Source organism: Malaclemys terrapin, chromosome 6 (assembly GCF_027887155.1).
Source record: "Malaclemys terrapin pileata isolate rMalTer1 chromosome 6, rMalTer1.hap1, whole genome shotgun sequence".
In the NCBI taxonomy this organism is placed as follows: Eukaryota; Metazoa; Chordata; order Testudines; family Emydidae; genus Malaclemys; species Malaclemys terrapin.
In genome coordinates, this window is record NC_071510.1 from 41,084,303 (window position 1) to 41,101,623 (window position 17,321).

Sequence of the window (17,321 nt, forward strand, 5' to 3'; positions counted from 1 at the left end):
GTTGGGAGTTTTTCCTAAGTTATATAAGAAAAAACTCTTCTTCTGTCTCTGCTGATCTCCCTAAAAACACAAAGATTATGATTCCATGTGAGATCTTTTATAAAACTTTTTACATATTTTGGGTTGTTGTTGGAAATTGAAGATCAAGTGGTGGTGTTGTAAATGTCTCACAGAAACACAGTACAATATCTTCCATTGCAAGAGTAAAATCTTTTAAAGCTGTTTTAAAATTAATCCCAACTGCGTGGATTTCACACTAAATAAGTGAGTCTTTGAAAGTTTACAAAGATCAGCTAAACAGATTTCCTGTGAGAATCGTATTGAAAATGGCATCTTGACTATGTCTCCCTGATGGAGAAGCGTTGGCTAGGCCAATCAGACAGCATGTCCCTGTACCATGTGATTTCTAGCATGAAGTTTTATAATGAACCCACCATGCTCAAGTTCCAAAAATCAATGCCTAACTAGGTACAGCAAAAAGTTACTCTTCGTTTTGATGAAAATTTTGTTTTTGTATCTGAACCTGAAACTGAGAAAGTTTCACTTGGTTTCATGCTTCATAACATTGGCTTGAACCTCTCCTGAGAACACAGCTGGGTACTTGATCTTAGGGCTTAAGGTGTTCTGTGTGATGTGGTATGTAGGAAAATAAGGTAATATCAGTACATAGATTATGTAGTACTTGTTTTACACTGTTGCTTGTTTATGGAAAGCAGAATATGAATGAGTTCACTGTAAGATCCTTTTGAATGAGATCGCTGGTCTCTTTCCTGAATATATCTTACTCTCCCAGTTGCCTAATTTTTATGTATTTTAAGATGCATGGGACTGCCAAAATGGCAGAATACTGATTTGGAAACATTTACAAGTGATACATTATGGCTTCCTTTTATTTAAAGTATTTACGTGGAAAACCATTAGGTTTGCTGTGTTCTATACGCAATGACAGAATATGGCCCACAAATTTGAATTAAAAATTAACAGCAGTAGTTGTACTATTAATACCCTTTCTGAACAATGTTCTGCCACATCATGATATGGACAGTTCCTATAAGAACCATCTCCATTGGTTGTACTACTGAGATTGATATTGTAGTGTTGGAAATGTTGATTAAATGGCATGGTGACCTCTGTTCAAGTACTGATTCTTTCAGAAATGACATCAATCCCTTTGTTCAACATACTTACAGTGAAACATGCAAAAATCCTGTTTTTGGTGACACATTCCATTTTTGGCCATGTCCCACCATCCTGCCACTAAATTCCAGATTGTAAATGTGCTCCCCCCACAATGTTCAGGACTGCTTTTGTGCTCCTTCTCCCACTCTGCTGCCACTTTATGGGCCAAGGTGAGAGATGGAATACAGCATGTCTGGCAGTGTGAGAGCGCAGCATGAATACAAGACTTTCACACAATGGGGGGAAGAGAGGGCAGGAACAAGGAGAGAGAGGTGGCAGTGACAAGAGCGAAGGGGACAAGGGGACAAAGATGGAAGGAAGAAAAAGGGATACAAAGATAAGGAAGAGAGAAAGAACAAAGGGGGGGAGGGCACTGAAAGAAAAGTGGGGATGACACAGGGGAAATGGACAGGGAAAGGAGACAGAGAAGGAGTGTTAAAGGAGGAAGAACTGACATCCCGCATTTCAGGGGATAGTGCTTTACAACATCCAATGCTACTGTATTAGGAATTTGAAGGAGGCGGGGAACTAGTACTGCACAGGTAGCATAAGAGAAATCTGGTTAACACCCCATTTTACACTCTAAAATTATTATTATTATTACTACTCTTTGTATCCCAGGCGCACCTAGAGACCCAAACAATTATGTTTGGTGCTGTAGACCCGTATAAGAAGGCAGTCCCTATACCAAAGAGGGTGAAGAAAGAATTTGCTGCAGCTAAAACCTCATTATTTAGGGGACTAGACAGTGGGGAGGTGACTATTGCAGTCATTGCTCTCTCCACACTGCGTACAAATTGTGACTCAGCTAACAAGTGAAAAATTACTTTGGTCTCATCCTGGCCCACGCAGAAGCCCCTGACTAAATCACAAATAATCTGGCATGATTAGCCTCTCTGCTCAACAGAGGCCTACGTGCAGAATAGCAGAAGTCCTGCAGGTCAGGGTTGAGATGAGCTCGCCAAGCAGGCTGGGGAATTTAGCTCAGCATCTTCCCTGTGCTTTGCTTGGTTCAGAAAGCCTCTGCTGTGAGACCCTTGCTTTCACAAACCCTAAATCCACCACCAACAACAACGAAAAGTCTTATGACTTGTATGAATAAATCACAAAATGTCATCTGATCTCAGGATTGTAATATTCGGGAAGCAGATGGTAGGCACAGCTGACAGTGACAGTAGTAGTAAGTGTAAATAGGAGATGGCGGAGGGGAGGAGGGAGAGATTTAGGATTGCCCAAGGAAACCAGTGTATGAAAAAGGAGCTTTTATTTTGAAAATGCAACCAGAAGATGAAAGAAGGTGAGGAGGATTCAATGCCACAGAGGAGCAGTGGGAGAAAAACATCCAGTTTTGCCTCTTGAGCATGGTACAGTGTGTGTTTAACATCTTATTAAACAGGCCAGAGAGAGGAAGAGAGATCAATATGTTCAACTGCACGTGCCCTTAGGAGCGCCACTCTGCTCTCTTAGAAAATAAACAGCAATAGAGATTTCAGAACCATAGCTAAATACATGCAATAATTCCCTGCTCCCGGGACTCCTTCTTACCTTTCAGTCACTAATCTGACTCGGGTGCTTATGTTTTTAATTATGTCATAAAACACACTTGCTGGCATTATCGCTTAATCCTGTCTTGAAAATGATATACCTGCATTGCTATCCTGGGATGGCATGTGGTTCAAGATGGGAGTGTGAACCCATCCATGTAGTTAAATAAAGTTTTTACAGTGAATCTTTGGAATACTTCAACTCTTAAACTATCCAATGGAGAGACTATTTTCCTTCCTTCATCAATCTGTCCGGCAGCCACCTAAAGAGTTAAGTAATACTGAGGAAATTTCAAGGAAAAGACTCAGAGCATCTTTTCTCTCTCTCTCTCTCTCTCTCTCTTTTTTTAAACTTAGCATACATCAAAGTAAAAACTGACATGCAGTGCCCTGAAGCTCTCTGCAGCATGCTTTTAGGTTTGGGAAATTTCATTTTTCTACCTTATGATGATTACATGAGAGAGGATGAAATGCTTGCTTTGAGGTTCATTTTAGACAGAGATGTAATAAATGTTGTGGCTTCCCACTGCAATGGAACAAATTCTTTGTAGGCAGGAAAAAAAATTCGGTAGTTTAGTTTATATTCAAGTACCTAGATGTGGGGCTGTGGCATGGGGAGGAGAAAAGAAGACATTGGTGGCTTAGTAGACAAAGTACAATCCGTCCTAAGTGCAAACGAGTTTCCCAGCCTCAGTCCCCACTGAACTACTGTAGTCCACAAAAAAACAATCATGAATAATTCACTACAGGTTGACACAGTTTACAGCTTCTCCTCAGCTAAGGCCCAGGAGTGAGCCGGCATGGAGAGCGAATTATCTCTTGCCCCTAACAAAAGTCAATTCCTCCAGGGGCACAAGACAAGATGGAGATAATCTTAATCATGCCATACCGTGCACAATTACATGTTTGTTTTCTGTCTTTGTAGACCTGCGCTGTTCACTGGGGATGGCACTGAGGCTGATAAATTCACCTTATTTTGGGATTCCAGTCTGGTAGGTAGGAAAAATAGCTTCTTGCCTGCATTGTGCCCTATTTATAAAGTGTCTGGGAACCAAAAATGCAGCCAATCGAGCTCCAGACATGGAGAAAAGGAGATTTGGGAAAAATCTTGCTTGAATCTATTTTGTACCCAAATGGGATGCACTGATTGTTGGATGAAGGATTCTTATAGGCTTTTCTGCTGTGGGTCTCCTTCAAAAAAGCCTTTTAAATCATCTTAGTGTCTATCTAGGTGCTTATATAGCCATCATCACTGTAGTATCTGAGTGCCTCACAAACATAACAGGAATTACTTCTAGCAACACCCCTGTGAAGTCAGGAGGCATTATCCCTACTTTACAGATGGGGAGCTGAGGGACAGGTGGATTAAGTGACTTGCCCAAGGTCATGAAATAAATCTGTGGCTGAGATGGCAACTGAACCTGGGTCTTTGGAGTATCTGTCCACTAGACCACTCCTCCTCAATTCATTTAATCCAGTTAGCCCAGTCAGCTATTGGAAACACCTGCTTTAATTATTATTATTAATAATAAATATAACTGATGTAGCATGTTACACCTGGCTACTAGGGTGATAGATGTATTAGCAATGCAGGGTATAGTCCCTTTCTTCCCAACATCATTTACTAATACAGGGGGAAAGTTACACAAATTAATAGCAGATCTGCAGAAGTGACTCTAACAGCAGAACTATATGGACCAGCATAAGAGTCAAAGCACACCTGAGCCTGTGAAAAAAATGAGGCAGAGTTATGCAGGTGCATGCAGTGATGATGTGCACCACCACTCCCTCTGAAGAAGTGGACTCAACCCCATTTCATGGCTACTGCCTCCCAGACAGCAATCGGTGTGATCTATAATTGACTCATTCTGTGCACCAAAAGCTGTTGCTTATCTGTTCTCATTGGTGTGTCCTTGCCCATAGAGTTATGCTGTAATCTGGGACAGCGTCCATGCTTGCTTTCTGCGATCACCATTTGGTATGATCCATAGTGACTATCACTTGTAGTGAATCTGCTTGATTGTTGCCAGCACAGTGATGGATAGCAAGTTCTGTCACTCTCCTTGCAGAGTCAATCATGGATACTTGCCTGCAGTTCAAGTGGCTCTGGATATGGTGTACAATGCTGATTGAGGCCCACCGTTGCCCATATACTCATGCCACAGCCATCACCTTCCCTTACCTGTCAGTTACACATCCTGGAACATGGATTTGAATTCATTTGTTGCAAGATGATGATATCCCTTCTCCTGCTGCCATATAGATACCTATCCAACAGCCCTATGAATTTATCTTCCAGAATTTCATCCCGGTTGTACTGTTTCTGCCCTTCTTTCTTGGATGACTGCTACAAATATATTGTCACAACGGGGATATCTGAAGGAATGAGGCAAGACCACATTGTGTTAAACCTACCAAAATGCGGCCTGAGTCCCCACACCAGCACCTGCCTCCCCCAGACCTAGGGACAGGAAGCCTCACTCACCCAAAATAATTTTGTTTCAATTCCCATTCCCTAGCCTCTCTCACACACTCATTTGCAACCCAGCCTTGGGGTGGGGGTTGAGGGGGCACTGGGGACTCTTTCCACAATGTATTTGTGTTTAGGATTTTTAGCAGTAGAAATGATAATCTGTATTGTCTAGAGAGGAGGATTTACAAATTCGATACCTCTGTGAGGTTGGTGTGTGACAGGATTTTTCCAGGCTGTAAACAATATAGGGTTATTTGAATGCTAATTGTTCTTAGGAAGTCCAGTTTCATCAGTTCTTCTGCAGACCTAGGAATCACCTCCCGAAGAATCAAATGAGGGAGTAAACAGAGACGTATATGACAATGGTTCTGGAAACGAAATGGAAAGAGGAGGGTCCTCCTCACATAATTACTCTGAATCCTGGAAAAGAAACAAACAAAACTATTCCCAGGTGACAGCACACCTCAAGGCTGGTCTACACACAGTTTTTTCTGCCTGTTTAACTATTTAAGGGCCATGTCTACACTATCACTTATTTCCGCAAAACTTATGTTGCTCAGGGGTGTGAAAAAACACACCCCTGGACCGACATAAGTTTTGCTGGCATAAGCGGTGGTGTGCACAGCACTATGTCTGTGGGAGAGTTTCTGCAGACATAGCTACCACTGCTTGTTGGGGTGGTTTAATTACTTTGACGGGGAAATTGCCTAAGGGGGAAAAAATTGTTAACCAGCTGGGCTGGATTCTAATAAAAGTCTAGTATGCACTTGGGAGTCTGAGTCCCGCTGTGCCCATGTAAAGATAGAATGGGGATGAATGGGGCCTTGTGTATACTGGGAGGGTTTGCACCAATGATCCCAGATGTGTTGCACTGGCGCAAATTACCCTGGTAAATTACTGGCAAGCTCCATTTGGCATTGGTGAGGCATTTGTCAACATGAGGAGTTTGTCCCAGAGTACTTCATCAACATAGTTATAAAAGTGCTAGTTTCTTTAATCCAGACAAGTGCTGAAGCAGACAGGGGCACACTTCCAACAAAAGTGTCAAAAAGAGAAAAAGGAGGGGGAAGGAACGGGAAGGAGGAGTTCTGTTCTCCCTGAGACTGGAGTGATTCAGTAGTGTTACTTTGAATTAATGCTGGTTTGAGATCAGATAACTGGTAACAAAACAGCATGTAGCCCAGAGGCTCCATTTCAAGTACCTAGGCTGGGGCAGAGAACAGTCTTATGATTGGAAAGATAACCCTCCAGATGTGAACCTGGGGGAGGCCAGTGGTCAAGGTGTAGGCAATCATTCTTTTAATTTAATTATCTGGTGATCTGGCCATTCAGTTTATTTACAGGTTTTAAAATGTGTGTCTTCATGCTGTGCTACAATATATAACAACAATAATGTATATGGGTTTTTTTATTGTAGTCCACGTAAGATTTTTGATGTCCTTTAACTATTCATTTCCTTGCTTTGAAGTGCTTGGGCTTTGTAAAAGATGTTGTCACTGAGCAACTTTAAATGTTTTTTGAAACAAAGCTCTTGGGTTGATTTTGGAATCACATTTTGGGCCCATGGTTTTAAGCTTAATTGACATGGGTCATTTTAGGAGGAAATTCCATCAATCAATGGACACATAACAGAATCTTATTATGATGGTAAATCCTTCCAGTTTGTCCACACTGCATCTCTCCTTATCTCCCCCTTCCTTGCTTAGTATCCGAGGTCTCTCTTTACTTTTTCATGTATCATGGGCTGACTTGCTATTCACATACATACAAAAAAAAAAATTCATTAATGTAGCATTAAAGGTGTGGATGCTCAACATTGCGCTGTGTTCCTCATACCTTTCAGTACAGAAGAGTGTAATTCCCAAAACTCACGTGTTGCAAAGCCAGGAAATACAATATTAAAGTCCTTACTTATCCCTAAAATCATTAACATTAAAAGAAAAATAAGCTACAAATGTTAGAAAAAGCAGGAGATTGGCAAATCAGGCTTGAATCTGATTTGGTGTTAAGGTTACACTGCCCCAAAATACAGCCACACAGCCTTTACTCTGCCCACATAAGGATGGCAATGGGAACTGGGAATATAACTCTCTTTTCCCACCATAACCAAACCTGCCATTTTTCTGTGCCCATCATAACTCCACTTCAACACTTCTGTTCATACATTCTCTATACACTATTTAGGCAATGGGCAAGTTACATGAGAGAAATAATGTTTGGCAATTTCCTGCTCAGAAGAAAATTCCCCTTATATGACTTGCAAAGAAAGTGAGTCTCTTATCTTAAGTTTCCCCTCTGACAGGAGTAAATGAATAAACAGAACAACTTTTGTAGGAGTAGAAGATGGGCACCTTCAATACTGAGAGAAATTACAAGCTGTTTTCAGTGTATGAATATTTTACTGTGTTTCAAAAATGTTCTCTCTATATATCTCTAAACTTATTAGATGTTAGGGCTCACTTTTAGAAATCAACTTACGTCTTTGTTTGCAAGTAAGATGAACCTTCCACAAGATGCTAATGTATGGGTCAGTTTAGTTCACCATTTATTATCACATTCACTGGAAGCCCAGTGGGATGCATAACTTTCTTGCTTCGATGCATGATGAGCCAGTAGTTTAAAAAAAAAGTTTTTTTTACTTTAAAGCTTAGAAACCCACCGTCGGAATATGATGTCTGCTTTTAAACTTGTGCAACAGATGAAAATCTCCATATCATATCCCTACATCTTTATAGAACACAACAAAGCAACAACATTCCTTCTTCCTTTTCACTTTGGTTTTATTTTGTCCCCAAAGACAAGCTGGGAGTTGAGAGAAGAAAATATGGGATCCAAAACAGTAAAGAGACAATTATAAATATTATAGGAATGATTTAAATGACTTCTACTAAATGCAAGAAGATTAAATTATTTGAGAGACTCTAGTGGGATATAGGTTTCTTAATTAAAATTATCATGGGAGGAATCAGTTAATCCTTGTTTCCATCCCAAGATAAACTGAATTACATTATCTATGTAATCACTCTATCTAACATATTAAAATGATCTCCATACACTATTTATACAACAGATATTGTTTAAAAGGACACTGCTGGGGAAAAAGAAGCCTGTGTTGTAAAAACTTCAGTACCTACTTTATTGACAACATATTCCACTGAATTTATTAAAACTGAAATGCATGTTAAAAAACAAATGTCTATGTGAGGGCCACCATCTTGGTCAACACAACAATAATTGAATGGGAGATTTTCCAAGAAACTCTATGGCTTTAGCACCAGGTTATCTAACTAAAAGAAACCTGTATCCCTAGTGGGTCAGGCACGGCGGGAGGGAGGGGGGAGACATATTATATACACCAGCCAGTAGGTTATATACTTCCTGTGGACATAGGAAGCTCAACCCAAGAGTCTGAGGCCCAGAGCAATTCCAATCATATAAGAGCCCCTCACTTATGTGACGCCCACCATCTTGGCCCACACTGAGGGGTAAAGCAGGGAACTACAGAGTTAGAAAGCATAAGTCTCTACAGCTTGAGCTACAAAAGCTAAATGCTACAGTTAGAGGCACTAACAGATGCACATGTCCTGGACCAATAAGTTACATGCATATCACCATTAATACTGTTTGTTTACCTTTTGCTTTCCACTGAGCTTGGATGGTGAATTAAACTGATTATTTTCAATTTTAAATAGAAAAAAAAACTATATTCAATTTTTCTTTTAAATCTCAAAAACATTTCTATTCATATGATGGTTTTTCCTCCTTCATCTGCTTTTTCTAACCAAAACTTACATTTGGGGCCTAAAGGGTTGGGCATTTTCCCTATAAATTATACAAAACTTCATATGTAAGTAATGTGTTAAACTTTTATACTATCTTTCATTAAAAGATCTCAAGGCACTTTATGCAGGTAGGTAAGTAGTATTATTCCCTTATTTTACAGATGGGAAAATTGAGGCCCAGAAAGGTTAAGGTTCAGATTGTGAACCCCTGACCACATGAGTGAATAGTTACAGGAAGAGTCCAACTGACTTCCATGGGACTGTTTGTAGAAATAGCTGCTTCATAATGTCACTGGCCCTATATGATTTGCCCAGCATGATTTACTAGTTATGAAATAGTGGCAGAGTCAGGAAGAGAATGCACAGGCTGGCTGTTGCATAGAGTCCAGCAGCCTATATGAGCTGAGCATTGTACAGGAAATGGTCAGTTCGTCACAGGATCAGTTTCTAGGTTTCCCGACACCCAGTCTTTTGCTCAACTACTGGACAAAGGAAAAAATATTATGTATTTCTATTTTAGGGGTCTATTGTCTCCCCCCACTCCCTTTCCTAGATACTGATTTTTCCCCATAAACTTTCATTGCATTTAACAGAGATGCCACAGATAATTACCATGGGTTTTCTCCTTTTGTGTTATACTCTTCTAAGTTCTTCTCCTGGTTTCCAAGGGAGTTGAAATTTGTGGCTTCATCATTTCCCTTTATGTGAAGTGCTCCCCTCATATATTTTGATCTAGGTATCGGGAGGGATAGTAAATTGTTTGTTCATTTATTTACCTACATAATCCGATCCAGTCTGCATTTAGAATTAAGAATTAGGACTACAGGCAAACTTTGGAGCCATAAACCTTCTTGTATTGCTTCTGGGCCAAGTCACTTCTTAGGCAACACTGGGCTTCTCTACACTACCATGTGGGGTCGATCTAAGATACGCAACTTCAGCTACATGAATAGCATAGCTGAAGTCGACGTACTTAGATCTACTTACCATGGTGTCTTCACTGCGATAAGTCGACAGCTGACGCTCTCCCATCGACTTTGCTTTCACTTCTCGTTCTGGTGGAGTACCGGAGTCGACGGGAGAGCACTCAGTGGTCAACCCCCGCTGGATCGATTGCTGCCTGCCGATCCGGCGGGTAGTATAGACAAGCCCTAACATTGTCTTCAGCAGGAGCAGGACTGGGCCTAAAGTCAGGGGGAGTTTTCCCTGGGTAAAGATAGAAGGATTTGGCCTTCACTGCATTTACAATAGTGCCAGTCCCAAGCAGTCAAAGGTTGAGTCAGGCCTCAAAAATCAAAACGCTGTCTTCAAGATTATGAGATTTAATAATAATAAGGGGATTTTTTTACTTGCCATTTGGGTTTTGAGACTTTAGGGTGCAGCTGAGTCATGTTTTCAAGATTTTCACACAACTGTGCAGGCTAGAAACTACATTTTAATTTTAAATGAAAGCTGAGAAAGGACTCCAGGAGCTGGGGCTTTCAGGGAAAATATCAAATACTGCAGGATTTCTGACAAAATTGTGAGAACTGATAATGCTGCATTTAACATCACACAGTAGCTAAAGAAGGTTACTGAGAAAAATCTAAATTAGATAGGAGAGGAATAATGCTAACATTTTAAAGGAAGAGGAAAACAACAGTGTGGGCTGGATGAAGAGTCTAAGGAATAGATCTGTGCCCTTATTTGGGAATTACTGGTTTGATCTCCGAGTGCTCTTCATTCCCACTGAGGTCAGGCTCCGTCTCTTGCAGGATCAGGCTGTTCCATATATTATTTCTGCAGATGATTGAAAACAGCATAGTCACTTTCAGTAATACGGAATTTTATTTATGACCCCAAATCAAAGTATGATGAAGATAAGTCAGTGCTTAATTTGTAATGAAAGAGGTGCCAAGGCTCAAGCAATTAGATGCTGGGATTCAAGTAATTTTTTTACATTCATAACTGATGCAGCAAGCCCAGAGGTGCCGGGGCTCTGAACGGCCAAGGCCAGAGGTGCCGGTGCTCTGCCCTTGCAAGCCCTGGCACAAATTAAGCACTGAGATTAGCTGATTTCACACCTCCAGTCTGAGCATACCACAGTACAGTATGTACTGTGCTGTAGGGACAATTCATCAGCAACATGCATTCCTCAGAAAGATACTGTTTAGATACAATCTGGCCAACGATGTGATGAACTAGGGTTAGAACATCAATGGAAATGATAGAACACGGGAAAACTTACCGTTTCACATTTGTTTCCTTTGAAAAGTTCACTTAGAGCCCAGGAATGATGCTTTCATAGCTCTGAAGAATACAAATGTTTAGATTTTTTTTTTAAATGACATATGAAAATATATTTTTATAACTAATAGGAATGAATGGGACCTTACATTTAATGATTAAAAAACATCACAGGTAAACTCTGTGAACATTTGACAGTAAGGATCTGCTTCTGCAGACACTTATGCATGAGTGATCCCATTGCCTTCAGTGGGACTATATACTGATGTAAGTTAAATACAGATGATCCCCAGGTTACGCAAACCCGACTTATGGAAATCTGCACTTACAGAAAAAGTTCTGTACTTTTTTTGTTTGCTTGTTTGTTTTTTGCGTAATTGTCGGCGATATGTTCCCGACTTACGCAAAATTCGACTTAAGCAAGGCGTTCCGGAACAGAACGCTTGCATAAGTCGGGGAGTACCTGTATGTCCCTAATTCTGCAAACCATAGGAAAATAAAGGATTTTAGGGCTCCTCTACAGGGGAACACTCAGAAAAATTAATCCAAATTAATTTTAAAATTGATTAGTTAAACTGTATGAAATCCCTGTGTAGCTACTCTTATTCAGAATTAAAGTGGCCTTAATTTGATTTAGCTGAAAAAGTGAATTAAGATAAATTGAATTAAGTATTAAAAAGTGAATTCATGGGACCAGATTCTGATATCTCTATTCTTATTAGTAGCACCTTACTGTATTAACTGTATTGGAGGTACTATTCAGTGTAAAGGTGTTAGAATCTGCCTCCTGGATTTTAATCTACATATTACTCAGGCTACAGTGTTCTTGTATGAAAGTAATAGGACTGGGAAGTGACACTTGTGGGTTCCATTCCTGGCTCTGCCTCAGATTTTCTTTCTGATTTTGAGCAAGTTCACATACCTTATATGTACCTCAGTTTACACATTCTTTCTACCCCACATACTTCATTGGCTAATGGGTTTTTTTAAGCACCTTGGCATTCTTGCACAGTAGGCACCATAGAAGTTAAATCATTGTTATTATATATGAGCGATACCTCATAATGACTGATTAACATTAATAATTGCATTTATTAAGAAGACATTAGAGAGGGTGCCAACTCATTGGTTGACCAATGCTGAGGAAATGCACGTCTGTCTTATCAAAAGTATAATGTGCCCATCACCTTACTATCTATCAGCCTGATTCTGTCCCCCGCTATTTATGCTGAAACCAATGGGACTATCTGAGAAGATACTATTTAGTGTGAGTAAAGGGGCAGAATCTGGCCCTCCGTGCGTAATATTCAATATGATGGAACAACTCAGACTTTAGGTGGCAATTGTTACACATATCAAATAATTTTATAAAAAACAACATATTTAAGAAGTACTGTTATATGTAGCCACATTGCTCCAGGAATTGAAATTCAGAAGGAAACTCGGCTTGGCCTGAAATTCAGCTTATTCATTCATTCACAGTCCTCCCAAAGCCATGTGGGTTTCCCAGTACGCTCCACACTGTCTTGTGTGCTGTTGTCTTATAGTTATGTATTTTCAGTAAACCATCATCCTTAGTGTGCTAGGGTCAGGTAGGCAAGAGACTTGGCTAGCACAGTTACAGTCATGAAAATGTTTTATTATTATTATTATTTATTATTACATGCATTCCTAAGGTGCCCGTTATTAATTTAACATTGATATGGTACAATAACTTTAAATAGTGTTTAAGACATATAAGTGTTTAAATAGTGTTTTAAGACAAAGGTCTTAGAGTCCAATTCTTATTTATCTGCAATATTGCAACATTGTTCTCCATGCGCCAGACTGATTTTTCTATTGTTCACACTTGCAGATAGCTTCGACAGACAAGAACCTTCAGGGTAATCATTGGTCTGTATAAGATGCTGAATTGTGATGGTCATTGTCATTTTTGTAATTATTCCTCAGCTTTCCCATTTCCATATGTCTTTGATGGAGTGCATAAAACAGTGCTTCTTACCTATATTTACTGGTATTCTCAGCTGTTTACAGTTATTGTGGAGTTCTGATTAATCCTCCCTGCTCTATGACACAGAAGCAGTTGCATTCTAATACAGCCTTTATTATTTTGCAGCAGATCCCATACTTCTGCATGCAAAAAATAGTGTAAATCATGGAAGAAATATTGGAGCTCTAAAAAATGTAAGGCTATGAATATTTCATCATTGTACATTTTATTTCCCTGTCTCCTCTGACTCTCCAAAAATCTTGTTATTTTATTTATGGGTGCACTGTTCATTTGGGATACCTAATTCTTAATATGGGGTCTAGCTCAAACTTCCAAGTCCATTTTCCTGGTCTGGGTTATATTTGAAAGTTGTTATTTTAGCTTCCCTCTCCAGATGTAAGCTCATGTCCATCTGTTTGCCTCACTGGTAAACTTAGAGCATGGATCAACACTGTAATTGTGTTGATTCCCAAGCCTTGCAAAATGACTTGTAACCGTAGTTTGGATACACTATTTCCATGTATTTTAATATTTTTCTACTACCTACCCTATTTTTGTTTGGCTGAAGTAGGCACTTGCAGGCTTCTTTTCTTGGCAATGAAAATCACATTGTACAATTAACTTCACTCCCAGCCCCACCATGAGTGAGTTGCATGAATCAGTTTGCCTTGCAAAAAGATGCAGCAGCTATCACCTGGGTCTTTATTTTATTTTATTTTATTTACAATAACATTCCTATCAATTAATGACCAGGGAATCCTAGTCCCAATTTAATGGGAGGTTTCAGCCTAATTCTGAAATGGTCTATTTCTTTCTTACCACAGGATGTAATAGATATAAGCATAACTTTTTGGTTTAGTCTGCAAAAATAATGTCAATTATCTCTCTGCAGTTCAGTAATGAACAATGTTGCTATTTCTATTACTCTATGGTCATCAGCTTAATAACAGCCTTTGGGACTTGTCATTTCTGGCCGTAAGCCCTTCTTTGGGGTGTAAGATGAAATACTATCAGATCAGTTTCAACAGCTGTGAGAAAACCTCATGACTGAAATATTGCTTTTAATATTATATTGGGATAGATTCTTCTGTTAGTTACACAGCAATATAAATCTGGCTGAGTGGAGATTTATCCCTGTTGAATTGAGAGAAGAATATGGTCCATTGTCTATGACCAGCATGAACTGCCACCTTTTGAGTATGTGTGTTTGCACTAATGTACATTCACACAGCCTACATGTTGACATTCTTTACTTGGTAGATCCCTTCACTACATCCCAAGAGTCTTCCCTCCTTCACAAATATGGAAACAATTAAACATCCTTCAGTATGGTTCTGTAAGAACTGTAGATGAAGGAAAAATGAAAAGAACAATTAAATCAGAGAGAAGGCAGCTATACCAGGTTACTCTTCAAGAGGTAGAAGGATCCATGAATAAAGCATTTTGAGCAATTCTTCAGAACCTATTTATTTTGATAGCCAAGACAAATATCACAGCTCATTTCTAACATTTGAAAAGCAGGGCCACATAAAATGATGGATTAATAAGGCCAAGGACACAGTAATAGAGAGAAAATATATTATAGGGAATGATGCCAGTACCAATCCAAAGGGAAAAAAGAAGCTGGAATGGAAATAGAAAGAAAATGTATGATAGTAACTCTATGTGGAAAAATCCCTGCTGCTGTTTACTCTCAATATTAATTAATGTTCAGCAAGTTCTTTGTTGATAGCAGTGCTTCATTTATGGTTATCTTCAGACAATTTGAGTTTCTTTTTGTTAAAACCTGTACTGTGGGAATAACTGATTGAGCAGCAGGCAAAATGTACTGCATGTACCACTATAATTACAGGTAATAATATCCAGTGCACATTTATGTTGTCCCTCCTCATTGTGGATATGATTAAGTTAATCCAGTACTTTCTGCATGAACTGTTATCATATCCAAAGCAGTTGTACAATACATTATCAGGTCTGGGTGTGCTGATAGAAAAGCTAGCATTGCAGAGTTCACTTATAGGAATATATCATTTTGTGGGTGGTGTAAATACTGAAGAAATTGCAACACAGGCACCTGTCACACTGTCAGAGTCGTACCTGATCCAGTGTGCTGTATTTTAAAATGTTAGGAATATAAAGCAATCATGAGGCACCATTGTGAATTAACCTGATGAAATGTAATAAAGAGAAAGGATGCTAACAGAAAAGGTTTATATTATTATTATCCTTAAAAAAAACCCAACATGGTTTATTACTCATAAAGTGTCTTCAAATACCATCCTGACATTTTATAATACATTATGCATATCCAATAATGAATTGGCAGGAAAAGCTCATCTTAAACTAAAACTCATAAGACCAAGGGCCAGATTTAGATCTGGTTGCTCTGTGAGTGCACAAGGAGGGAAAGGTGCTCAGAGGCCAGCCTCTGTGTGGTTAGGAATGCAGGCTCTGCTCCACCCTAGTGCCCTCATCTGTGCTAGCTGCCTGAAGCAAAGCAGCTGAGGGCAAGTCTATGCCCTCTTGCTCTCCAGCAGAACTGGCCTCACATCAGTGAGGACACCCCCTGCGCCCTGTGTTGTGGCTGTCAAGCAGGTATGTGCTGCCTAGGAGTCCCTAAGAGGAATTCTGGCTGAGCTGGCCACCATTACTAGCGATCTGACCCTCAGGCATGAACCCTCCACTTGACCCTCATGCACAACGCTGGTGGGATTGCCAAGGGCACAGTCTAGCTCATTGTCTATGAGCAGAATTACCAAGGAAACACTGGTTTGCCTGATCCAACTCTAATCTCTTTTTCTGGTCCTCAAACAATGCTTAGAAAAATAAACTGGTTCTAAAAATATTTGTATTGTTCTACCACAGCATTTATAACCATGGCAGGTTGCACAGTGTCAATCCTTAAAATGACTTCATTCCAAATCTGTCTTGCCTATTTTCTACTATACTTGTGACGTAATGTTAGCAGCTGGTTTCAGAAGTTGACTTAAGTAGGATGTAAGCATATACTTAAGGTTAAGAATGTGCTTAAATGCTTTCTTTAATAGGGCCACAGTTTCAAATCTACCCCTGAAGTAAGCAGACATATCTTTATCAGAATAGAAAGTGTCTGCTTTCGGCAGGGAGGAATTTTGAAGCTGCTGTTTCAAATTTTCACACTGGCGCTGATTTTAGCTCAAGCTGTTTAATAAAGGGTGGTTGCTAAAATCACAGTATGTCAAGAATGAAGTGTGGGGGTAAGAGAGCAAGACAGTAATCAGAAAGAAGTGATTTTACAGATTTAGAGGCCAAGGGAGCTGGGACTGAAAGCAAAGTGGAAATTACTCTGCCAGCAGCCCTGTCTCTTATAAAGCAAATTCAATGCAAGTGCATCGGCTGATCTCAGCTGCAGCAGTATGGCATAGGGGAAGATGCATCTCTCAGGTAGGCAGGTCTCAGGCCATTTGGGTCTTTATAGGTCAAAAGAAAAACCTTAAACTCCATTTGTAGGTACGTCTACAATTCAGTTAGCTTGGAGCTGTGGCAGCCTGGGTTTAACACGGGTGATCCACCTGAGTACAGATACCCAGGGAGCCCAGCTATGTACTTGGACACCTAGTCTGCACGAAGTTTGTGCTGCTGCAGCTTCACTGCTATTGGTATCCATGCCAGCTAAATTAAAGCTAGCTTGGGTATGCTTACATGTGCTGCAATCACACACCCCAATTGTAGCGCAGACATTCCCTATATTTCTAGTTCCGTTCTGAACACGATTTAAAACCAGTGACTATCAAACTGCTTCTAATTTTTTCCTGATCTATTTTCCACACTCTGAACTTGAATTACATGATGAAAGCCATCCAGCGTCACTGGTGTATTGCTATAATTCATTTACCTGCCATTTAACCACACTGTTGTCCTAAGATTGTTTCTAGTTCTGTCTGATATGTGGCAGCTGTGCTTTAACAACCCTAGCACACCATATGAAAATAATCACAGATATTAACAAAGCAATGTCTGCAGCTCTGAAGAGGTATTTCCTGTACTTAATATTTGTAGTCCATGCTAAGCTAGTCATATGTTACCTTTCCTTTAGAGTGCTGAAATGCATATTTACTGTACTTATGTGCCAGTAGTATCTGCATTCA